This window comes from Heteronotia binoei, chromosome 7, assembly GCF_032191835.1.
Source record: "Heteronotia binoei isolate CCM8104 ecotype False Entrance Well chromosome 7, APGP_CSIRO_Hbin_v1, whole genome shotgun sequence".
NCBI classification, from domain to species: Eukaryota; Metazoa; Chordata; class Lepidosauria; order Squamata; family Gekkonidae; genus Heteronotia; species Heteronotia binoei.
The window spans coordinates 25,333,243-25,346,778 of record NC_083229.1 but is presented as its reverse complement, the minus strand read 5'-3'; the positions used below and the strand labels follow the sequence as shown (position 1 = coordinate 25,346,778).

The following is a 13,536-nucleotide window of genomic DNA, read 5'->3' as shown; positions in this document are numbered from 1 at the left end:
GGAAAGCCAGTTTGACTGGGGTGTCCTTTCCAGGTTTCACTAAGTGGGTTAAAGGAGGTTAAAAAAACAACACCTTCTGATGTTCTCAGATAATTAAGTTAGAGCTCATGTTCTATTTTGGAAAGCCATTCTGTATTTTCATTAACGCGAAAGAACTGTTTCAATTACAATTTCTGTTTAGTAAACAAACTGTCTATTATCAGCAGCTGGGTTTTGCAGCGGGCACCCGGGCTGCGGAATCTGAATGAAGCGCTTCTTGGTTCTATAGCCACTCTTTAAAAATATTTTTTTAACCTAAAGATTTCTAATTCATTGTACCCCAAGAACACCTACAAAAAGCTAGCTTAGGGGTTAGCATGCTGGACTAGGATCTGGAAGATCTGAGTTCAGATCCCCACTGTGCTGAGAAACGCGCTTAGGACAGCCACATTCAGGCTAATTCCGCAGGGTTGTGTAAGCATAAAATGAAGGAGGGGAGAGAATACACAGGAATCAAACCCTTAGTCCATCAAGCTCAGCACTGTCTACTCAGACCAGCAGTGATTCCCCAGGGTCTCAGGCTGAGGTCTTTCCCATCACCTCCTACCTCATCCTTTTAACTGGAGATGCTGAGGATTGAACCTGGGACCTTCTGCATGCAAAACAGATGCTCTGCTAATAAGCCACTGGCTCTCTCCTGAATCATTTATGCCCCCCATCAAGATTCTTAGAGGAATGGCAGAATAATCTTAGAAAGGCAGGAAGGCAGAAAGGAAGGAAGGAAGGAAGGAAGGAAGGAAGGAAGGAAGGAAGGAAGGAAGGAAGGAAGGAAGGAAGGAAGGAAGGAAGGAAGGAAGGAAGGAAGGAAGGAAGGAAGGAAGGAAGGAAAGAAAGAAAGAAAGAAAGAAAGAAAGAAAGAAAGAAAGAAAGAAAGAAAGAAAGAAAGAAAGAAAGAAAGAAAGAAAGAAAGAAAGAAAGAAAGAAAGATTCTAAAACTTTTTATTAATGAGATTTGGCCTGTGCTTTCCCATATTCGAAAGGAAAGGGTTTGAGCTGTAGGGTATTCAAGGCAAGAGACTAACAGAAGCATTGCCTGCTTCTGCATGGTGACCCTGGTATTCCTTGGTGGTCTCCCATCTAAGTCTTTGGCCCTAGTTAGCGTCCAAGATCTGGCAAGATCAGGCTACCTGGGACATTCAAGTCAGGGCTGGGGTTTTGACAAAGGGATAATATATTCTGGCATTATTCTTAACGGTTTTCCTTGCCTTTTGAATACATACATGGTTTTTTAAAAAAATCTTGATTCATGTACAGGAAAAAAGATGCTTTGTTGACTACATAAGAACATGAGAGAAGCCATGATGAATCAGGCCAATGGCCCATCCAGTCCAACACTCTGTGTCACACAGTGGCAAAAAAACCCAGGTGCTATCAGGGGGGCCAGGACACTAGAAGCCCTCCCACTGTGCCCCCCCCCCCCCGCCAAGCACCAAGAATACAGAGCATCACTGCCCCAGACAGAGAGTTCCAGCAATATGCTGTGGCTAATAGCCACTGGTGGGCCTCTCTCTGCTCCATCTGAATGCAAAACGTGTTTCTTTCTATTGGCGAAAGCAGCTGCAGTTCAAGAATGACCCCACACCAAATCTACAGTACCCGTTTTTTAAAAAAGTAGTGTTGATAATCAATGGCGCTCGCTGAAAATCAAGGTAATTTCCAGGGCGGCAGTTGATTAGCGCAGACAGCCGTAGGCACAGGAGGACGCGGCTTGCTTCCCACGCAGCAGGAAATTGGGTTATATTATACCTTTGACCCTAATTGCCAGAAAGGAGGCAATACTTGCGAGAATTATTTAAAGAGGAAAACAAAAAAGAAACAAGCGGCAACATTTTCATTTCTAATCTCTTCCTGATCCCAACGCGGACTACAATGCAGGCTTGTGAGCCTATCAGATCTGGACGTTCGCCAAGGCATACGAAAATTCCACAAAGGGCACCATATGAACCGAACAAACGCAGGCAATGCGAGAGAGGGAAATGAGGCTGCCGGTTCTGAGCTGGAAGCCTGAGCTGCTGAAGAACAGGACACAAAGAATGGGAGATGAAGCTTGAATATATAACGTTAAAAACTTTGGCGACAGCACCAGACAACCACACCAGCAATGACGATGCCATAAAGCAGTGGCCCCCAGCCTTTCTGGCACCAGGGACCGGTTTTGTGGAAGACAATTTTTCCACGGACCGGTGGGGGTGGGGTTGCTGGGGGGTTTGCTGCCCCAGGTTGCCCCCAAGCCCACACCCGGTCCCTGCCCCCCCCCACTGGAGGTCTTTAAATGAGGAGTAGGCGAAGGTCTCTGCCTCACTCGGCGGCCCGGTTACTAACAGGCCACGGACCGGTAGCGGTCCACAGCCCGGGGGGTTGGGGACCCCTGCCATAAAGGAACCAGGAAAAGTCCCTCTCGGGACACCCTTGTGGCTGACAGGTCTAGGAAAGATTCATAAGGCCAAGTGGAAGAGGAAAGGTAAGAGAGACAGGAGTTGAAGCCTTGGGGTGAGGGAAAGGTCTCCAACTTGAAAGCACTTGGGCAGGAAGACAGCATCAATACGATGCTATAGAAAGGCAGCTGATTGGGTATATCACTGATTTTCAAGCTGTCTTCAGGGACTCCTTTCTACGCTGACCAGCCTACCAAGGGGTAGCCCGTGCATGTCTGTAGTAGGGGATGAACCTAATGATGGAGGGTGTCAACAGTCACCCTTGTATGATCCTCATATGATCCTTGATGGGCTAGGGTCACATATGTGAAGAGGATGCTTCAGCTATGCTCTAACTTGGCGTCCTTCAACTCTCAGGGTGTCAGCATACAACCAAATATGAATGGCTAACACAGCAACACAGCATCATAACAGTACATGATCCCTGGCTGGTTGGAGTCACTACTGGGAGGAGAAATAAGCCCAACTCATCAATCATAAATTGGGGCAAGAATGCGTTCAAGTCACTGGAGCATGGCTCTGACCTCACCTACATGAAGAAGAAGAGATTGGATTTATAACCTGCCCTTTGCTCAGAGTGGCTTACAAATCTCCTTTCCCTTCCCCTCCCCACAACAAACACCCTGTGAGGTCATTTCCAACTCTGGGGTGGTCACATCATGACATTTTCACAGCAGACTTTTTTTACAGGATGGTTTGCTATTGCCTTCACCAGTCATCTACACTTTCCCCCCAGCAAGCTGGATACTCGTTTTACCGACCTTGGAAGGATGGAAGGCTGAGTTAACCTGGAGCCGGCTACCTGAACCCAACTTCTGCCAAGATTGAACTCAGGTCGTGAGCAGAGCTTGGACTGCAATACTGCAGCTTACCGCTCTGCACCACAGGGCTCTTATGCAGTGTTCCCTCTAGGCTGAGTTAGTATGAGCTAGCTCACAGATTTTTAGCCTCCAGTTCACACATTTTTGTCTTGGCTCAGGAAGGATGACCCCAGAGCACAATAATTTATACAATAGCTCACAGCTTTAATGCCAGTAGCTCACAAAGTAGAATTTTTGCTCACAAGGCCCTGCAGCTTAGAGGGAACATTGATCTTATGTGTCTGGAGTACATCACTTCATATTGCAGGTGGGAATTCACCTGTTGGGATGCACCCTCATAGATACAGGCAAAGGCAGTCCCTTCTTATCCCAAGAGAAAGCAAAGCATCAGGGAGAAGCGTTCTAGCTGATCTTATTTTTTACAACATTTTAGTCTATCTTTCAGCCCAATTAGAACCCTCAAGGCAGTGAATAGTTAAAAAGACGGTACAGCATAAACAGGCAAGAATGCCAGGAAGAGAATGCCAAATGAAACAAAAGATGTTTTCACCCACTGGCAGAAGATAATGATTGAGGGGAGACAGACTAATCTCCCAGGGGAGGGCATGCCACAGTTTTAGCGACATGACTGAGAAGGTCCTTCTTGATGTTGCCACGGGTCTCACCTCAGATGATGGGGCACCCAAAGCTGAGCTCCCAAAGATGACCAAAATGGCAGACACATATAGGAGAATGCAGTTCATAAGGCAGGGGTGTCAAGCATGCGGCCTAGGGGCCGAATCAGGCCCCTGGAGGGCTCCTATAAGGCTCCTGAGCAACTGGCTGTCATCTGTTTCCTTCTCCCTCTCTCTTGTTTTCTTCTGCATCATAGCTTGCTTTGCCAGGCTTGCTCAATCACTCATGAGCTACTGGGCAAAACCTCTGTTTTCTCCATTGACTGAGGCTCTTCCTTTGGGGAGGAAGGTAGGGGGGGAGGCAGAGCTTGATTTGCCAAGTTCTCTCAATCGTACAGCAGAGCTACTGAGCCAAGCCTCTCTTCCTCCTCCCCCTCCTGGTCCCCTGGGGAAGAAAGGAAAGAGCCAGAGCTTCCATTGCCCTGTTCCCTGGATACCATGGAAAAAAATACAAAGAAAGCACCTTTAAGACTAATGAATGCTAGTGTTTTAAGAATGTTTTATTTATTTTTTAATCTTTAATTGTGTTTGTTTGTGCTTTTATAAAGTTGATATCTCTGCTACCTAATCTTAAATATGTACACACATGGCCTGGCCCAACAAGGTCTCATTTATGTCAGATCTGGCCCTCATAACAAATGAGTTCGAAACCCTTGCCTTGGAAAGGAAAGGTCCCCTGTGCAAACACCAGTCATTTTTGACTCTGGGGTTACGTTGCTTTCACGTTTTCACAACAGACTTTTTACAGGGTGGTTTGCCATTGCCTTCCCCAATCATCTACACTTCCCCCCCAGCAAGCTGGGTACTCATTTTACCGACCTCGGAAGGATGGAAGGCTGAGTCAACCTGAGGCGGCTACCTGAAACCAGCTTCCGCTGGGATTGAACTCAGGTCGTGAGCAGAGGGCTCCGACTGCAGAACTGCAGCTTTAATACTCTGCGCCACGGGGCCCTTCACCCCTGCCTTAAGGCATGCTTTAAAGCCCATATAGGGCTGTAAAGGTCAATTCTAGCACCTTGAATTGAGCCTGGAAGCAAACTGATAATAAACGGAGTAAGACTGGAGTACCTCCCCAACCCACTCCAGAGGGCATTCTGGCCACAGTATTCTGTACCAGTTGTAGTTTCCAGACACTTTTCAAGGGCAGCATCACCCTCTCCCCAACATATCAGTTCTCTATGTGAGGCAATGTGCTCACGGGAGCAGCAATTCACGAGAGCCCTCCGTTTGTAGTCGGAAACGTCAAGTCTCGCTATAGACTTACTTGTCCTGTTAGCGAAAATTAGGTCTGAAGCATGCGTACCACTCTCCCGCAACCATGGGCGAGAGGTCTTTCATGCAAGTATGTCTGTCGTTTCGGATCTCCTCCCTGCTCTGATAAGTTTGTAAGGAATCCTGCCTTGATTAAAGCAGTCTTCAAAACTACCGGTCTTCTCTTTCGTTAATCCTCTGCATTATTTAAAGACTTTGAAAAAGAAATGCCAGGAAGTTGGTGAACAGGTACTTTGGTTTATCAAGCTGTTCGCCTGCTTTGACCCCTGCACGGTTGCCAACTGTCCCAGCCGGACGTCAGCACCCTGAGCAGCATAGCAGCAGCGTCCCTGTGGCGTGAGGCCACGTCCTTGTGGAACGCGCGCAAACATTCCAACTATGTAGGCTGGGTCAGGGCAGTGCTTCAGTGGCCTGCATACTTTCTCGCCCCACCTTGCCACTGAGTTATGCTGCACAGCTGAAAACAGCAAGGGGGGGGGGGGCGATGTGCTTCATAGTGTAGCCGTGTGGGTTTGCGGTAGAACAGCTAGATTCAAGTCCAGGAGCACCATTGAGGCCCACAAGACTTTGGAGGTCAGCTTTTGAGAGTCAAAGCTCATCAGGAGGGGAAATGTTATTAAAGGAGATAAAAGTGCTCAATTTTAAGGACTTGTGCATGTCGTGGAATTCCATTTTTTTCTCTTGGCGCAGCAGTTCTGTTACCCTGGGAACTTGTTTGAAAATGGTGTTGGCTCTAGCCCTGGGTGATGCACCAGCTCATTTCACGGTCATAATAAATGTGTTCAGAAGCAAAACAGGGAAAGGGGGTGGGTTGCCTCCCTGCAATACACGCCCCTCCGGCTTTATTTTTTTTAAGAAAAACTTTCTCAGATCCAGAATCCCTCCGCTGTTTGGCTTATGAGAAGTGACAAGATCACAACCCAAAAAAAATGACAGCTACACTCTTCGTGAGTTAATCAATTATCTGAGACAAACAGGCATCTTCAATCAGAGGCAAGGTAAAGCCATAGACTTGGAATGCTTAGCAGCAGTCTGCATAATGCAGGAGGAGTAGAAAAGCCATTCTCCATCCAGACAGTTGTTGGTGGTGGAAAATACCACCAAGCTGCACCTAACTTAAGGCAACCTCGTTGGGTTTTTGAGGCAAGAGACAAGCAGAGGTGATTTGCCTGTTTGACCCTGGACTTCCTTGGAGGTCTCCCATCCAAATACAGACCAGGCTTTTTGCTGCTCTCATTATTCTTCTCTGCGCACCACTACTTGATTCTTCCTTCTGCAAAACCTATGGCCAATCATGATTTATCTGACAAGTCCCCCAAAATCACCGCACCTGTGGCTGAGTTTTTGTCATGTGTATGGAAGTTAAGGACAAGAGAATACAATATATAGATCTACTTTGCCTGCCTGCTTGGCATTCACGAAGCTCCATCAATGAGAGGTAGTTTGGTGTAGTGCTTAAGTGTGCGGACTCTTATCTGGGAGAACCGGGTTTGATTCCTCACTCCTCCACTTGCACCTGCTGGAATGGCCTTGGGTTAGCCATAGCTCTCGCAGGAATTGTCTTTGAAAGGGCAGCTGCTGTAAGAGCTCTCTCAGCCCCACCCTCCTCACAGGGTGTCTGTTATGGGGGGTGGGGGGGAAAGGTAAAGGAGATTGTGACCACTCTGAGATTCTGAGATTCAGAGTATAGGGCGGGATATAAGAAGAAGAAGATGATATTGGATTTATATCCCGCCCTCCACTCCGAAGAGTCTCAGAGCGGCTCACAATCTCCTTTACCTTCCTCCCCCACAACAGACACCCTGTGAGGTGAGTGGGGCTGGAGAGGGCTCTCACAGCAGCTGCCCTTTCAAGGACAACCTCTGCCAGAGCTATGGCTGACCCAAGACCATTCCGGCAGGTGCAAGTGGAGGAGTGGCGAATCAAACCCGGTTCTCCCAGATAAGAGTCCGCTCACTTAACCACTACACCAAACTGGCTCTCCATTATCCAAATCCAATATCATCATCTTTTTAATTTCAGTAGGTTCTGGTTGGCGGTGACTTTCTTTTATATTTTTAGGAATCTAGTTTTTAGACGGTTTACTCCTGTTTTATTGTATTATTATGCCATTAAAGGTTGATTGATTGATACAGACCGGGCCTGACTCTGTTTAGCTTCTAAGAACTGATGAAATCAGGCTGACCGGAGCCATTCAGGTCAGGGCAACCTGACATTTACATGAAGTTTTTAATTAGATACAAGTTCCCTCTACAGGTTGCATGTGATGCAGCATTATTACCTCCAGACTACCCAATGATGAAAGACTTCTTGGCACTGTCAACCTTCTAACACCAGTTTCACCCACCAACCTGGATTGACAGAAGAAATTACAGGATCTGGGCTGGTTAACAGAGAGGGTGGGTGGATAGAAAAGAGAAGGTACCCATGCTCCCAGCCCCCTTGGCTTCTGCTTTTCCTACACCAAGGGGTGAAATACCACTAGGCAAAATAAAATAATGCCTGCTGAGGAATTGCAAGCTTAAGGCTGACGTTGAAGAAAGTGAAACTGTTCAAGAATTTCTATTCTTCGGCTCCACTGTCAACCAAAAGAGAGGTTGCAACCAAGAAATCAGAAGGAGACCAAGACTGGGAAGGTCAGTTGTGAAGGAGAACGTAAGAGAAGCCATACTGGATCAGGCCAGTGGCCCATCCAGTCCAACATTCTGTATCACCCAGTGGCCAAAAAAACCCAGGTGCCATCAGGAGGTCCATCAGTGGGGCCAGGACACTAGAAGTCCTCACACTGTGCCCCTCCCAAGCACCAAGAATACAGAACATCACTTGTCCCAGACAGAGAGTTCCAACAATATGCTGTGGCTGATAGCCACTGTTAGACCTCTGTTCCATATGTTTATCTAATTCCCTTTTAAAGCTGGCTATGCCTGTAGCCACCACCACCTCCTGTGGCAATGAATTCCACACGTTAATCACCCTTTGGGTGAAGAAGTACTTCCTTTTATCCGTTCTAACCCGACTGCTCAGCAATTTCATTGAGTGCCCACGAGTTCTTGTATTGTGAGAAAGGCAGAAAAGTAGTTCTTTCTCTACCTTCTCTATCCCATGCATAATCTTGTAAACCTCTATCATGTCACCCCTCAGTCGGTGTTTCTCCAAGTTAAAGAGCCCCAAGCGTTTTAACCTTTCTTCATAGGGAAAGTGTTCCAACCCTTTAATCATTCTAGTTGCCCTTTTCTGGACTTTTTCCAGTGCTATAGTATCTTTTTTGAGGCATGGTGACCAGCATTGTACACAGTACTCCAAAGTGTACACAATACTCCAAAATGTACACAGTACTCCAAAGCTACAAAGTATTAAGGATGTATCTCTGGAGACCAAGCTCAAGATAAGCCATACCATAGTATTCAACTTTACTATGTACAGTTATGAAAGTTGGACAGTAAAGAAACCTGATAAGAAGAAAGTTGATTCCTTTGAAATGTGGTGTTGGAGAAGAGTTTTACGGGTAACTGTGGATTGCTAAAAATATTAGTAAGTGGACTGTAGATCAATTAAACCTGAACATTCCCTAGATGCTAAAATGACTCAACTAAGGTTATTGTACTTTGGTCACATTATAAGAAGATAAGACTCACTGGAAAAGACACAAATGCTAGAAAAAGTTGAAGGCAACAGGAAAAGAAGACCACCCAACGTCAGATGGATGGACTCAGTCAAGAATGCTGCAGCCCTCTGTGTGCAAGACCTGAGCTAGGCTGTTAACAATAAGACGTTTTGGTGGTCATTAATTCATAGAGTCACCATAAGTCAGAAGTGACAGCAACAAGGAAGGATAGGCAATTAAAACAGGATGTACAGAAACATTCAAACTTCAGCCACACTATTTATTAATTTAATCTATATGCCACCTCTTGCTGCCAGGTGGTCTTGAGGTGGCTAAGAACAATCAAAAACATTAAAAATTTCAGTTTAAAACATAATACAAATAAAACTAAAAAGCAGCCCATGTAATAAACCCAACTAATTAAAAGTCAAGAGGAAGACGAAGGCCTGCACATTATCTGACAGCTGGTTCCACCAGGATGGGGCCCACCACAAAGAAGGCCCTAGTTCTGATGAATGCCAAGCAAATGTCCTGGGGACCAGTCACCACAAACAAGTTGTGTGTTGAAGACTGCAAATTTTGGGGCCGGGGGGGGGGGCATGTCAGAAGTGTTGAAGTGATACCAGCAGTGGTGATACGATTCTTTACCCCTCTTTTCTCAGAGGCTCTCTGAAAGTCCCTCACACACACATTCCTGCTGTGATACTGCTGCCCTTTCCCCCTTCCCTTGTGCTGAGATCTCTAAGTCAGCACTTCCTTCAGTGCCAACTCCCTGGTCACAAGTTACAAGAGGTAACAGGTGCACAACAATTATCAGATGGCATTTGGTTCTTGTCTAAATACTTTGGGGGCTCGTTCATTCATCTGGATGTGATCCCAAACCACATCCAAGGCTTCCTGGTTATTTTAGTAAAAATTCAGGCAACTGTGAAAAGCGCTTTCGAACTATGTAAGGAGTAATTCATAGTATGTGTTTCTTTAGGCTAACTGGAAATGGTTGTAGCTAACCAATTTTTTTTTCAATGGTGGGAGATGGAGAGAAAATGTGGAAAACATCTTCCTCATAAATGTCACCAGTTTGGGTTACAGTTCTTGAAAAACTTACACAAAACCGACTTTTCTTTTCTTGAAGTAGGTGCAAAATGGATTGCAGACTGAAACTCTGCTTCAGAACCTATTTAAGACAGTGCCCTTAAATTTATCTCCACTGACATTAATAAAACTGAACTGACTTAAAGCACAAGGACACCGTTTTTTCTAATCATGGGGATTTCTCATTCCAGCCTAAGCACAAACCTAACTCCAAGAAACAAGGCTTTTGATCGATTTCCCAGTTCACTCTTGAGATATATCACATGGTCCTTCTCTGAGTATTTACAGAATTTGTCAAATAAGTAGAGCTGGACTTACTGTGAAGCAGCCATTCCAAAAAGAAGATTCTAGAAAAAAAGCTGTGTGCGACCTTTTCCTATCTCATCTCTTCTTGAGCTCCTTTCAAACATCCTAAGTGGGAAGAAGCTCGTTCACAAGAATGTATGTAAAGGGCCTACACAATCACAAGTTGAGGTGAATAGAGCTTATCCTGGAAGAACAGGAGCCCAAAAGGAAATCAAGGAAAGAGCCCTAAGTGTGGTAGATTGTGGTGGCAAGATCTAATCTACTCTCCACATATGCAAACACACAAATGCTCACATGGAGGAAGAGGAGGAAAATGAGTAGGACACTGAATTTATACCCTGCCCTTCACTTGGAGTCTCAGAGTAGCTTACAATCTCCTTCCCTTCCTCTCCCCAGAACAGACACCCTGTGAGGTAGGTGGGGCTGAGAGAGCTCTGAGATAACTGCCCTTGAGAGGAACAGCTCTGAGAGAACTGGGATTAACCCAAGATCACCCAGCAGCTGAATGTGGAGGAGTGGGGAATCAAACCCAGTTCTTCCAGATTAGACTCCACTGCTGTTAATCACTACACTAAACTGGCTCTTAGAACATCTGGTATCATTAGAAAACATGCACCAATAAGGGAGGAGAGGGAAAAAGACGGAATTGTTCTCCCATTGTGCTCAACTGCTCAGGAATTTCTTTTTTTTTTAATTCTGTTTTAATTTTAATTTTCCAGCATTCTCAACACATTATAACAGTAAAGCACATGTATCAAACAGCAATTTATCTCACATTTAAAACCCACCTTCAAATTGAAATTTGATCATAAATCTTCCGAGGCTCCATATACGGTACATCTTTTATCTAATAATTATCCTTAAAGCTAATTTAATAATTTACTATAGTCCTTATATGCTTATATCTCAATTGTACCATACAACTATATAAATTGCACTTAATTATGCTTGCACATATACAGCTAAGCAATGAAAATGACAAGAGGGCTCAATATTAGGGGAGGGACGGTGGCTCAGTGGCAGAGCATCTGCTTGGTAAACAGAAGGTCCCAAGGTTCAATCCCTGGCATTTCCAACTAAAAAGGGTCCAGGCAAGTAGATGTGAAAAATCTCAGCTTGAGACCCTGGAGAGCCGCTGCCAGTCTGAGTAGACAATACTGACTGATGGACCGAGGGTTTGATTCAGTATAAGGCAGCTTCATATGTTCATATGTTCATGTTTCTCAAATGTGACGTATATAAACACCCATAGCTTTCTTTCGTCAACCAATCACATCTCAAATTCAAAACTAGAAATATATCAGATTTGGGTAATATTCATTCTTAGGTAGGGTATTAAGGTGTATTAAATAGGGGACAATCAGAAACTGTAACTCCACAAAGACCTCCTGAGATTTCCACCACATTCCTTCCCCTGCCTTCCTCCTACTCGTCTCATGGGGAAAGAACTCTGGGACCAGCCTCTCCAGTTTAAAAAGTTCTATCATAGCAGGTAGGGTTGCCAGGTCTGACTCAAGAAACATCTGGGGACTTTGGGGGTGGAGCTGGGAGCAAGGGTGTGACAAGCACAATTGAACTCTGGAAGAGAGTTCTGGCCATCACATGTAAAGGGGCTGCACACCTTTTAAATGCCTTCTCTCCATTTGGAAATAATGAAGGATAGGGGCACCCCTTCTTTTGGGGCTCATAGAATTGGACCCCACAGTCCAATCTTTTTTTGAAACTCGGAGGGTGTTTAATGGAGAGGCGCCAGATGCCATGCTGAAAATTTGGTGCCTCTACCTCAAATAACAGCCCCCCCTCAGAGCCCCAGATACCCACAGATAAATTATCCTTTATACCCTATGAGAATCGGTCTCCATATATCATGGAATTCCCAGCAGACATCCCCCCCACCACTTTCTGATGACCCTGAAGTAGGGGGAGAGCCTCCAAACCGGGAGATCCCCTGCCGCCAAATGGGGATTGGCAGTCCTAGTTGCAGGGCAGATCTTGAGATACTTTATTTGGAAGGCTCCTCTTTTAAAAACTGTTGGCTGTTCTTCTGTACCGTTCCCTTCGTGCTCCCAAATTCTTACACACAACCCCTGAGCCTCTGGCCCACTTTCTAGTTTCCAGCAGATGTATGAAAATAGCTCAGCAAGCTTAGCCAGTGAGCTTTCTATTGCACTCAATGCTCACTTTGGGCTTTTTCTTTCGGTTCCTGTTAAACACACACACACACACAACATTCTTGGGGTCTTGTTGGCAAACACACCCTGGCCTGGAACAATCTTTGGAACACCCGCCTTGCACTTCTCATAACCTTCACACATCCGTCATCCTGATGCCTTCAGAAGTTTTCAGCTCAGACTGCTTGCTCCATCCTTGTGTGGTTAAGCATGCAGTGTTTGTTTTCTCTCCTAATCCTTAAATTGAGGTAAAGGGCAGAGGGGAACATTCTGTGTCTTGGGATTCTGGCCCATAGCTTGCTGTGCTGCGGTTAACCAGTTTATGGCTGGCAAAGACTCTTCAGCCCAGCCTCCGTTGCTTCTACACAAACGATTCTCCTTCTTTTATTCATCTCAGTATTTAACACTCTGCTGTTCTTTCCAATGGGGATCCAAAGTAGCTTACAGCATTGTTGTCCTCTACTCCACAGACCCTCAACATGTAGGTTTGCCAGCCTCCAGGTGGGACCTGGAGATCTTCTGCTTTTACAACTGATCTCCAGCTGGCAGAGAAGAAGAAGAAGAAAAGAAAGAAGAAAGAAGATGATCATGATATTGGATTTATATCCCACCCTCCATTCCAAATCTCAGAGTCTCAGAGCAGCTCACAATCTTCTTTATCTTCCTTACCCACAACAGACACCCTGTGAGGTAGGTGGGGCTGAGAGAGCTCTAACAGCAGCTGCCCTTTTAAGGACAACCTCTGTGAGAGCTATGGCTGACCCAAGGCCATTCCAGCAGGTGCAAGTGGAGAAGGGGAATCAAACCTGGTTCTCCCAGATAAGAGTCTGCACACTTAACCACTACACCAATCTGGCTCCCCTGGAGAAAATGGTCGCCCTGAAGGGTGGACTCTATGACAGTGTACCAGGCTGAAGCCCCTCCTCTCCCCAAACCCTACCCTCTCCCAGATCACCCCCAAAATCTCCAGGTATTTTCCAACAACAGATCTGGCAACCCTATCCTGCACCCAGTGCCTGCTTATATGGCAATATTTATTTTTATTTTTTCTGAAACGGGAAAATATTTGAGCTCTGGAACAGCTAAGTAAACTCTTCATTATCAGCAAAGAAAGAGCTTGTG

At 45.6% G+C, this 13,536-nt stretch overlaps 1 protein-coding gene across 1 annotated transcript in view; it reads right to left on the bottom strand.

The window, feature by feature from the left end:
• SNTB1 (syntrophin beta 1) overlaps positions 1–13,536 on the bottom strand; it is a 134,443-nt gene that overhangs the window by 20,305 nt on the left and 100,602 nt on the right. The window lies entirely within an intron of this gene.